The sequence below is a fragment of the Phalaenopsis equestris genome, unplaced genomic scaffold (assembly GCF_001263595.1).
Source record: "Phalaenopsis equestris unplaced genomic scaffold, ASM126359v1 Scaffold000841, whole genome shotgun sequence".
NCBI lineage: Eukaryota > Viridiplantae > Streptophyta > Magnoliopsida > Asparagales > Orchidaceae > Phalaenopsis > Phalaenopsis equestris.
The window spans coordinates 495,762-507,825 of NW_018165281.1; positions in this window are offsets into that span (position 1 = coordinate 495,762).

The following is a 12,064-nucleotide window of genomic DNA, read 5'->3' on the forward strand; positions in this document are numbered from 1 at the left end:
CAAGGGCAGTTAGGTAATTTGGAGGTGCCTAGGGGCAAAATACCAAGTTAAGCATTTCACATAGAATTGGATAGATATCCATTCTAAATGAACCAGGGATTAATACATTGTGAAGATATGGTGTATCCTAGTTCCAGGGTCGACCCTAAAGTCAAGTAATCCTATAGGGATTCTTCTTGAATTCTCTTATAATGATCTTATCTACTAAATGCTAGAGGTTAAGATCAATATGTGGAATTTCAAGTTGAGTAAAAAGAAGAGTTTTGAATTTCTAATGGTGGGGGTACCTTTTCTAATTTTCTAAGAATAGTCAATAGGAAAGTCCTATGGCTAGACCTAGGCTACTAAAGAAGTTTTCTAGACCTCAACCAAAAGTGAGGTCAACAAAATGTTGCACACAATTCTAAAAAACTGGCAATATGTAAATTCAGAACTTCAGATGGTGTTCCCCCAAACTGATTATTTTTTGTCATTTGGATAATAACAGGTTTAAGCTCAAATAAGTTAGCAGCTACAGCAGGAGTTTGTATAGTCAAGTGAATTTCATCTACTGTAGGGTTAGCATAGTCTCTTAATGATCTCTATTGATGTTCATTTTCCATACATTGATTATTTAAATTGTTTGTCATTTTGTTAAGTTCCTTTATTTTCAAATTTTTCTTATAGTTAGTCTAATTCCAAATTGTAAGGTACTAATCCTTAAGATCCTAATATTTGCATACGCAAATATAAGTAACAATTATAAAAATAAGCACGCACACAAGAACATGTGTGTGTGTGTGTATGTGTGTGTGTGTTTGTGTCTATATATATATATATATATATATATATATATGATGTTTTTTTCTTTTTTAAATACTTTTTTTGTTTTTTTAAATAAGATTTATAGTTCAAACAAAGTCTTTTTAAGTAATTTACCACAAACTCCTAGGCAACGACGTTAAAAACTTGATGCATGATTTTTTGTGTGCACTATAAATGTTTTTCAACACCACAAAACACACGACAACTATACTAAAAAATATGCAGATCAATCACAATAAATTTTACTTCAGTATAATATGTCTTCTCTTTTAAAATATTTAAAGCTGCCACTCCTAAGGAATTAAGGTGTACTTTCATTTTCAAATCGTCACTAGGTTGCAAATGTAAGTATATGTATCGCTAAAGTAAAAAAGGGCTCTAATGGAGTCCTAGGTATCGATCCCACATGGAGGTGAAAATTTTTATGGTAATAACGCCAAAGCACAATATTTAAATTATAGAAAACTTGAGTAAAAAAATATGTTAAAATTTGTCTAATGCCACTAAAGAAACTATGTTTACTACACTAATCTCTAAAGTTCAAAGCTAAATTTACTAAAACTAAACTAGGTTTTGTGACGAAGAGTTCAAATTTAAGAAAGTATCATTCCTCTTACAATGAGGTTATGGTTAGTGAGTTATCAAATTGAAGAAAGTTATAGTGTCAAATAGGAGTAATTATATTTTTTCTCCTTTATACAAGCGATAAAGAATATTGGCTAATCTAGTGGTTAGTCCCTAAATCCGAGGATAGGCTGGGAAAATACTGGCTCTCACTCTAGAGTTCTCACGTTCCCCTCGCCTGAGAGCTAACATCTCGTTTTAGTTTCCAAATGCCTAAACCAAATTAGGGATTTTTGTTTTTCGCCCTAAAATCTCCAATTCTACGCCCATCAATGAATATTTCACTATTTATTTGCATTCAACTCCATAGATTACATTATCATCCATGAAATCGAATGTGATTCTTAATTTTGTTGTAGAAAGCATAGCCCTCTCATATATTTCACAACAAATTTTAACAATTCAATTAGCCATATCAAAAATTAAATAAAGTTCAAAGTTTGAATAATCATAAATTTGAAATTAAAATATTGTACAACAATCTTGATTATTCAAATGACCATATCTATTTGTAAGGAGAAGGACAAAGAAATCTACTTAAAATTCATGAGGAAGATACAACAAAATATGAATTATATATATAAAAATAAGTTTACAAAATAAGCAAGAAAAGTAAAACAGCTTAACTCGATCTCTTCCCCAAGCAAATCCCATGAAGCTTTTTTGAATCTCTTTCTCTCTTTGCAATAATACTCAAATCTCTCTTAGAAATGTAAGGAAGAAGAAATCTCTCACCTTCCCTCTCCTCTTACAACTCTTAGACACACTCTCCAAACTCTCCCACACACTTGTCACACTCACACACACCTTTGATACTCACGCCCCCTCTATTACTGACATAAAAACACTCTTTTATAATGTTGAGAAAAATTTCCCAAGAGTCTCCTTAAGCACCCCTTCAATATCCATCCAAATTCAATGCATTTGTGAAAATAATTCTCTAACGCCTAGGCGCCGGAATCTGGCACCATCTTCTCTGGATTCTAGCGTGTAGGCGCCAGTTCAATTTTTTGAAAACGCCACCTTTTCATTCAAAATTTTGTCTTTTTACATCCTTTAAGCTCCAAATGCAAGACTTAGTATACCTGCAATAAAATATAAAAATACATTTCTTTAATATGCAATATCATTAAATATAAGTCTTATATATATATATATATATATCTTTAATGACTTGTATATATATATATGTAAAATTGAATATTTTTTTGCGTATCAACCCACTGGTAACAACCAAACAAAATTTTGTGTCATCGACCAACCCTATGGTGCCAAACTAAACACTTTCTTTCAAGTTAAAAGTTTGATTTTTATTGTACCATAATTCCTTGAAGGGTGCAACCTGTCTTTTGATAATTGTTTATGCACAAAACCACATTAAACCAATTTTTGAATACATGGAGAGTGCCACCTAACAGGCAATTCCATTAATTTAGTAGAAGTTTCTTCTTCTAGTTATACATTAGATTCAAAACTAAAAAAGAAGAACCACAATAAAATTTTATTGGTTTCATGCCCACACTCCGTACTTCTTTAACCTTCATACTCTTGACTTTAGAAGGCTGAATCGGGGTTAAGGTCAGGATTACGTAGTGGTTAATTTTATCATACATTAACTCATACTCAGTTTTCACTTCATCTTCTATAAAGATCTCAAACCGAGGTTTCCTTTGACTTACAGTCATTGCGTTCTTTGTTATCTCCTCATCCCTGAAACTCTTTTACAAGTCAATGTTAATAGTTAAATTTCTCTATTCAATAATCTTGCTAACTCTTCTTCGCCTTTTTTCCCGACCTTGATCTCATATGTAAGGGCTAAAAGATTTTCCACCCTCTCATTGTAAAGAGCAGTGGGAGATTTTTGAACTAAAACCTGATGGTCCTATTCTTATAATCCTTTGAAGCTTCAACTTTTTTTGGCATGACGACTTTGGAGAAAATTGTCTTCTTTTGGGGAGCATAGTAAGCGGCATCTCATGAATGCCTATTTCATGTACTGAGAATGGCTGTGGATGCCCGTTGATGCATGTTCTTGACCTTCTTCATAAGACTTTATAATATGATGTAGAGATGGCGGGACCATTCTATACTTATGGAACCAAAGTCAACCCAATGGGCATTAAATGAAGTTTTTGAACCAATTATATGGAATTTTGTGGTTCTTTTTATTAGATCTCTAATCTTCATTAATGATGTTATTGATCTGAGAGCTCTTTCTACTTTTTAGTTGAAACCCTTTAGGATCATCTTATTTGTTGCAAGCTTGCGAGTGTCTATTTACAAGTATTCTAATGTCCGTAGATTCATTTTCTTGATTGACGCTCCTGGATCCACTAACACCTTAAAGAGTGTGAACTTGCTAAAGTTGACAAAAATGTATAGAAGTCGATGATGGTTACCTATGTTGAGCAACAATTCATAATCCATGAAGGTGACACCAAACTGTTCCTTTAACGAACAAACCTCATCCAAGGAGCTACTAGTCATTTAAGCTAAACAAATCTCTAGATCAAATAGGGCCTTGATCAAAGCTTCTCTTATCTCATTTGATAGGATCAAAGCATTGTATATGCTTAGATTGGCAGGCAACTTCCGAAGATGAGCTAGTACGTTATATTCCACTTTGTTATTTATTCATCTGGCTCCTCCCGAGCAGGTGCTTCTTCAATTTACAGAATTGGTTCTTTATGAGCGGATATTTGCTTCCCCTTAACTTTTAGATCTTCCCATGGAGCTAACACTTTGCCACTTTTTAAATTTACTTTTGTTATTTCTTCCAATTCTTGGGTTGGATCTCGAGACTTTTCTTCTGGAGTGATGACTGGTTCCTCTGAAGTTGCTTTTGAATTTGAGAATTCTAAGTCACTTCCAATTAGTGTTCCTTTGAATTTGAAGATGGGTTTTTTTTCCTTTTGAGCTATTGTAGCCCATGTCACTAGTTTTTTCCTTAGCCATATTGATGAGTTCATCAAAATTTTGTATGATTTGACGATTGTCACAAGAATTGAAATTCGAATTAAATTGGTTGTCATCAGTTACGTTATCATTAGAGACAGTTAAAATGTAGCTGAAAATCATAACTCTTTGCATTATAAGATGTCAAAGGAACATAAATATAATCATAAAGGTCAACGGTTTATGGGATATCTCCCCCCGAATTTGAAACAACCAATCAAGAATAGGCAGCCCCTACTCCATTGTTGCATAATCGGTCCCTGCTTCTTCAATTATCTTCTTCTTTGACTCTTGTCGTTGTGGTCTTTTTGGCATAATTGACAATATTGGCTTGGCAGGCTTGAATATTTGAAGAGAGGCTTGTATCAAAGTAGTCTAAATCTAATCCAATATCTTCTTGGAAGATCTGGTCCAAACTGTACTCCATCCATCATCCATTATGTAGGGATCAATCAAAGTAATTGGATCAACCAAAATTACATTGACAGAAACCTTCTTAAGTTCTTTCAAATACTTTCTCCAGATCGTTATGCTCCCATTCTTGTAGTTCCTCTTGAGCCATTCCTTGAAACTGAAGTATTCCTCTATAGTGTGTCCGAGAAGTCTGCGATATGAGCAATATGTGGGATGATCCTTCTTATCAATTGCTTCTGGCTTCGTTGGCTTGGGTAATCTGAACTTAGGCTTTTTGACCAAATTCCAGAACATCTATCCCATTGCCTCATCTTTAAAAGAATAAACTCTGATCAATCAATCAATCATGGATGGACCATGCCCTATATCTATTCAATAGGGTCTTTGTTGGAATTGTTGCTGACCGTATAGTTGGTTGTTCTGCTGGTTAAATTGTTGGGTATGTTGCTGGTTGTACTACGGTGGACCTTGGTAAGTCTGTTGAGGCTGCTCAGCTTGGATTTACATTGGCTGCTTGCCTCAGTATATCGATGTCATTGTTCAAACTTCTTCTCTAATGTCTTCATCAGCTTCTGCTTTTTGACCTTCTTTAGAAATCTAAGTTGTTTGACCTCTTCTTGCAAAATTGCAGCCTTATTGAGTAGTTTCTCGAAGGTCTTGATCGTGAATCTTTTAAGTACGAAAGCTACTACACCGTGGATGCTCTTAAGCATGATCTCAATTGCATTTTATTTTTATAGTTGTGGTTCGTACTTCATATTGAGGTTTCTCCAATGCAGAATATATTCCACCAAAGACTTGGTTGGTTTTTGCTGCTCTACCACAAGATCAACTATAGTGATGTGGTGCTGAGCTTCAATGAACCTCTTGGAAATTAGGTTATCCAACTCTGCATACCAATCAAAGGTGACTCCTGAGAGGTTGCTTACGAATTAGTGGAACAAGAATGCTTCGTTAGCCTCCGCATTGCAACAGCTTGCTCGAAAGTGTGCAACATGTTATCGAGGGTTTTCAGTTCCATCAAAAGTCTTGAACATCAGTGACATAAATTCCTTGGGATATTGTACGATATCAAGCACCTTCGAGTAAGGTATACCCTTTAGAACTGATGTCTTTCCTTTAGAATGGGCTAGGATCTCTTTTACTTATTGTTCTACCATTCACTTAATGTCCTTCTGCAGCATAATGCCTTGAATTGGAGCCCTTTTTGGTTGTTCATCCTTGCTAGCAGAGTGAGGTCTTTTTTTTCACTTGTGATATGAATAATCTTCAGCTGATTCACCTCTGGAGATGCTACCTTCGGAGACTGAGGTTGTCTTTGAAGTGTGGTCATAGCGACCATCATCTCCTCCAGCTTCTTCTCCATTCAGCTATTCTATTCATCTCATTGTTGGATGACCCTTTGCAACTCATCAGCAACATTCTCCTTGGTAGGCGATGGTGCATCACATAGTGATGAAGAGGCCCTAGTCTCAACCCCATGAATTTATGTAAATTCTTCCTCCATACAATTTGGTAGGTCATAATACTCATCATCAACATTTCTCCCATGAACCTTGGATAATTGTGTGATGTTGACTCTGAGCTTTCCAATGCAACCTTGATTGACTTGCATTTAACTGATTTAAGATCAACCAGATCCCCTGATGAGCACCACTCCTCGTATCAAGTTCTAGTGTAGCTGCGACAATCATAGTATCATACTTAGAATCCATTTCAAGATAATGATTATCCAACCCTTCAGAAAGTATCCACTCATCGACCTTAGGTCTCCGTGACTTTTCCTTCAATTCTAATGCTTTAAGACGTGATGTGTCATTGGTAAATTAGCTTTTTTGGAGGAGACACGGTCCTTAATGCACAGACTAGATACAACGGTGAATGATCTCTTATCATTGCCCATCTTTGAGGATTATCCATATACGGTGGCAGGAGGTACTCTTGGACCAAGATGAAACTTGAACTGTCTTAACCCTGAAGGCTTTGAGGAAGCAGTAGTGGTAGTAGTGACTATGTAGTCTCCGAAACGAAGCATTGTGAAAATGTGAGGCGGTGGCACTTCTTTTGATTTATGGAACTGCTAGCCATCTTGTCTTTAATTAAAATCTCAGCTTTCATCTGCGGAGTCACAACACGTCCCATTCACTTTAATAATCTGACAATGTAATAATGCTCTTTCTTTTCCAAGCTCTCAAAAACTGAGTGGACTTGGGAAATGGGTGCAAGCTTCTCTTTCCTCTTACCCTGACCATTATGGATAGATGGTGGTGATAATGCAACAGCAATCATCCAGAAGCGGAAGACAACGGGTGAAACCTACTTCCCTTGAGTAAAGGTGAGGTCTCATGTAATGTCATCTCTTCCAGCTCAGGGACAGTCTTGGCAAAGCCAAACTCTGTGGCTCTTACCTTCATGACTTTCAGAATTTCTCGGTTTCGTCTCCTCGTTTGCGACTTGGTCAGCGGTGTGAACTTCGAACTGGACCCAATCTCAAAGACTGATGGAGGGGCAAAATCATCGATGGGTTCCTCTTCATATAGAATCTCTTTTCCTCTAGCCAACAAAGAGACAACAGGTGCAGTGATGGAGAATCTCTTTTTCCCTAGTATCACTTCAACCTCATTGAAGCCAATGCCAAATTTGATCATTGAGCCTTGGTAGTAGGTAGCATTGTCATGGGGCAAGTCAAGCCCTCTAGTGAACAAGAAAATCAACTTTGTTGATGACATCATTTCTACCATTTGAAGAACTTTTGGGAGTTAGTAACGCCCTAGCTTTATAATTTTAGTATGAATACTGAAATCATCAAAATTGTCTTGTGAACTGAACATTATCTTTTAAAATTTATGTTTTTTTTTGTTTCAAACTTTTTTTTTGTTTTATTTCTAAAGTTTAGGGATAATTTTTATTTTATTTTAATGATTTAATCTTGCTTTAAATTTTTATACACTTTGTTTTTGTTTAAAGTCTAGATGTAGAATTATAAGGGTGAAATTTTAAACTAACTTGCATACAACAAGTCAAACTCAAAAAGGTAATAAGGCATAGGATCTAACCAAAAATTAGAGAGGGGCCTGCTTCACATCAAACTATCTTTGATAAACTTCACTCGCTGCTCCTAACTTACCACACCTATTGGGGGTCCTACCCACACTAGAGCCTAGAGATTCTATAACCCCTCTATTTATAGGAGGTTAAACAGATGGCTCCAGAATCCAAAAATGAGTTGAATATACCTGCCCAAGCAAGAAAAGAGCAAGGCATGTCAATGGAAGAATAGTTGTCTGGCCCATGAGGAACATGGACATTCTTTCGATGTATGAAGACAAAACCCCCTAATCAAAACGGAGAGAAGAATTAGTCCCTGGTGGAGTCGCTAGAATCTGTTGGTCGCCAAATTAGAATTCTATCAGTTTCTTTGAAAGTAATTTAATTTAATATGTATATAATTTTTAGTTTTGGAAATAACATTTTAATCTTGAAAAATGAAACCGAATATATCTCATATATTTGATAGTTTAATTAATCGAGCACGACACCACAAGTAATACACCATCGTGAGAGATAGGCATGCTACTTGGTGGTGAGCTCGATTATAGAAATCAAAGAGTTTATGAAATCTACTTGGTCTGGGAACCTTTTTGTGTGACTGAGAAATTCCTCTATATAATATAAAGATTAGATAAGGCTTATATGACCTGGGTTCCTAAGTTAATTACATCCTAAATGACAGAAGTCACTTAAGAAAACTCTAAGAAATGATCAAGGGTTTCGTCTTCAAGAAATTCAAAAGTGAGTTATCAGGATTATTTGCAAGAAAGTCAAGTGGAAATGGACAAAGTGGAAACAGTTATTTTGGAGGCCAAGAGAGCGAAAGGTAGGAGATGTCACATATCTTAAGGCAAGTCTTGCTGACTTCCCAAACTATCCTATTGTTTGGCTTTACATCTTAGAAGTGAAGTTATTTAATGTTTACTCTTATTATGTATTTAAAATTTAGGGCTCACACTTGTGCAATATCTGATCATGCAAATAGCATATGAAGATGAGAGGATTTACGTCGTATTGGACGGAATACCTCAAAATTCTAAAAGAGTTAGAATTTATATTACACAATATGATTGTGCAAAATTCTAAATATGGTGTGAGGATTTACATCGTACTAGAAGAACAACCTTGAAATCTTAAGGGATAATGTTATTTAAGACTAAGGAAAGTCTTATTGAAGTAGATCTGCTCCATTTTAGTGGATCATCATCTGAAGTCACACTCCATCTGCTTGCAGCTTGTTTTGAACTTTTTTGCGGTGATGGTTCCAGGTTTAGGTTTTGTCTGAATACATGATCATTATTGAGTCTCAGGGCCTGGTATAGTGTCCCTCCTAAACATATGGTCTATTTTTCTCTACCTCAGTGGCCTTTGCAAGAGTAATAAATTATGCATAAATGAAACATTTGGTAAAGCAATGTAAAATAAAACTGCAGGAAAAGACAAGTTGTAACACGTAACTATTGGCTCCAATGCTGCGGCAAAATGGTTAGTACCATAAACATAACATGATAATATGATAATGTGTAATTAAACAAGTTTTAAGAAGGTATGAACACGTGTATGTATGAGAAAGTCAGTTGTCACATATATGAAAGATTAGAACTCAGTATAAGAATTCAAGTTAGAGGTAGGCTTTGACTCATAATTCTTAAGGAACATCCGTAGGGAACCATAAACAATCTGTGTATTTTGCTCCATCCAAGCACAAGTAGAAACTGTCAACCAAACAATCAGAGGACGACAACTCATGGCCCGTTCAATGTGATTAACAAGTGAAATGACCAAAATTTCCCTAGATTTTAGTAAAGAAATTAGGGTTTTGCGGTTAGTTTGAAGGCTTAGGAATGATGGGGATGAGCTTCATGTGAGTGTAAGAAGAGTGTGGAGTGATTTTTGTAGAGTTTGCCCAAGATTTGTGCACTTCTTTTAGGTAGTTGTGAGGGGGTGTTCTTCTTATAGGTGATGCGACTTTTTTATATGCTTAAATTTATATATTCTATAGTCACAATGATATAAGTGCAAGTATACATATCGCTCAAGTAATATAGGACTTTCTGATTAAGCCTCGAATATCGATTCCACGAGGAAGTGAGGAAAGATGTCCTTAGTCAAATTCCAGTTTACTACTATTAGTCCTTAGTTTGGAATGTCGATTAAAATGGTGTTTTATCTAGCAACTACTTCTAAATGTGAATTTTAAATATAAGGATATTAACTATTCCTAAATGTAAATATTAAATTCTAAAGATAACCCTTTTTGGATGAATTGGTTTGGAGAATTTTAAGATTTTCAAAACTACTATTCTTATGTAGTTAGTTGGATAATGTAAAGGAATGAGATACATTAAATGTTATATGTGCCAAATAGGAGCAATTTTAATTCTCTACCCTAATTGAGTGTGAGGAGGATACTGGCTCCCACTTCCCTTCCTCAGAAGGCTAACTCTTGCTTTAGTTCCTTAAACACTATGACCGAATTGGGGATTTTAATCTGTCACCCTAAAATCTCTAATTCTACGACCATCAAAGTATATTTTCCTATTTATTTGCATCCAACCCCCATGAACTTCACCATCCATGGAATTTGAATGTGGTTCCACTTTGTTAAGAATTACTCCGCCCTCTCAGGTCTTAATGGAATTACAATAAATTTTAACACTACAACAAACCTTTATTGTAATGTAAATGAAGTGCAAGTAAAAGTGATCACATTTATAATTATAACTTCTTCAAGCAAGCTTCCCAACATCCAAAACATGAATCCTACTCATTGTAAAAGAAAAGCAAAAGGAAAATAATAGCATAATTCTCTTATGCCACTATTTCCTAACAAGAAGAAAGAGTAAGAGAAACACATCACAAAGCACGAAGAAAACACAACAAAAAAATTGCATTACATCAAAGTAAATCCACTAGATAAGTATTTACAAATTTATAAGATAATGAAGAATATAATACTTAGCTTTTTCCCCTTGAAAGAAAGATGAAAATCTCTCCCACAAAGTCTCCCACTGATCTATGCAATGCTAGAACACTCGCTTACAAATTCTCTCAAACTTCTCTCGCCAGTCTCTCCAAAAAGATAGAAATTTACATTTCTATTCCTATTCTAAGATCTCTATTCTAAGATAGTTAATATATTAGCCTTTTGGGTTTTAAAATATATATTTTCTCTCACACACACCCTCACACACACACACACATACCCATGAGAGGTGTCAAGCCCTCTTTTTTAAAGAGACACAAATTCCCTCCTTTTTTCCAAGAGATAAATCTATTCATCCAAAAGACATGTCTCTTCATTCAAGAGCCTTATCCAAGTGTCTAGATTCATTGAATTGCTTCATGGGGTGTTTGAATCACTTGGGAGCCTTCTAGAACATAAAAAACCGCCAAAAATCGATCCATGACCGTCACGGGCACCGTCGGCGCCAGTTTGGGCGCTGTCGGCATTGTTTTCTAGTCATTTTTTGCTCTTCAGTGCTGTCGGTGCCAACTCTCCGCAGCTCCACCATTTTGCTTCGTTTGTCTCCGTTTTAGCTCTGTTTTGCCCCGTTTCAGTTGTAGTTGTGTTGCGTTCCTAACAGATAGACCTACAAAATAAGCATAAAAATAACATTTATTTAAAGTGTATTTTCATTCAAAAATGTGTGAGAAATGTAAATGAGATTAAGCATAGAAAGTCATATTGAAATGTGTGAGGACAAAATTTTCTTTCTTGCTTGTTTTTGCTCCAAATTGCACCGTTTTTGCTTCTTTTTCTCCAAAACTTCATTTCTTGTCCCTGGAATCAAAAATATGAAAAATACTTCCTTTAAAATGTAATATCATTAAAAATCACCAAATATATACATTAAAAGCATATGAAAAATTACACATTTTTTAGGTGTATCAAAATCCCCCAAACTTAAATGTTACTTGTCATCAAGTAACACTTTTACTACATAAAAAAAATGACTAGGGTTAGAGACTAGCTTATAAACTTCTGGATTAGCTTACAACTTCTATACTTTATTTTGAATAAAGTAAAATTTAAGAAAAACATTTAATAACTTAGATTTAAACTCAAAGTCTAAGAATACTTAGTAATCAATTTTAAGAGAATACTTAGTAATCAATTTTAAGATTTCTGAATTTCTATTCAGTTCAAGAAGAATTGCAATTTGTTATATCAAGGATATTTAGAACATTCATATGAAAAAGAACTTCTTCAAAA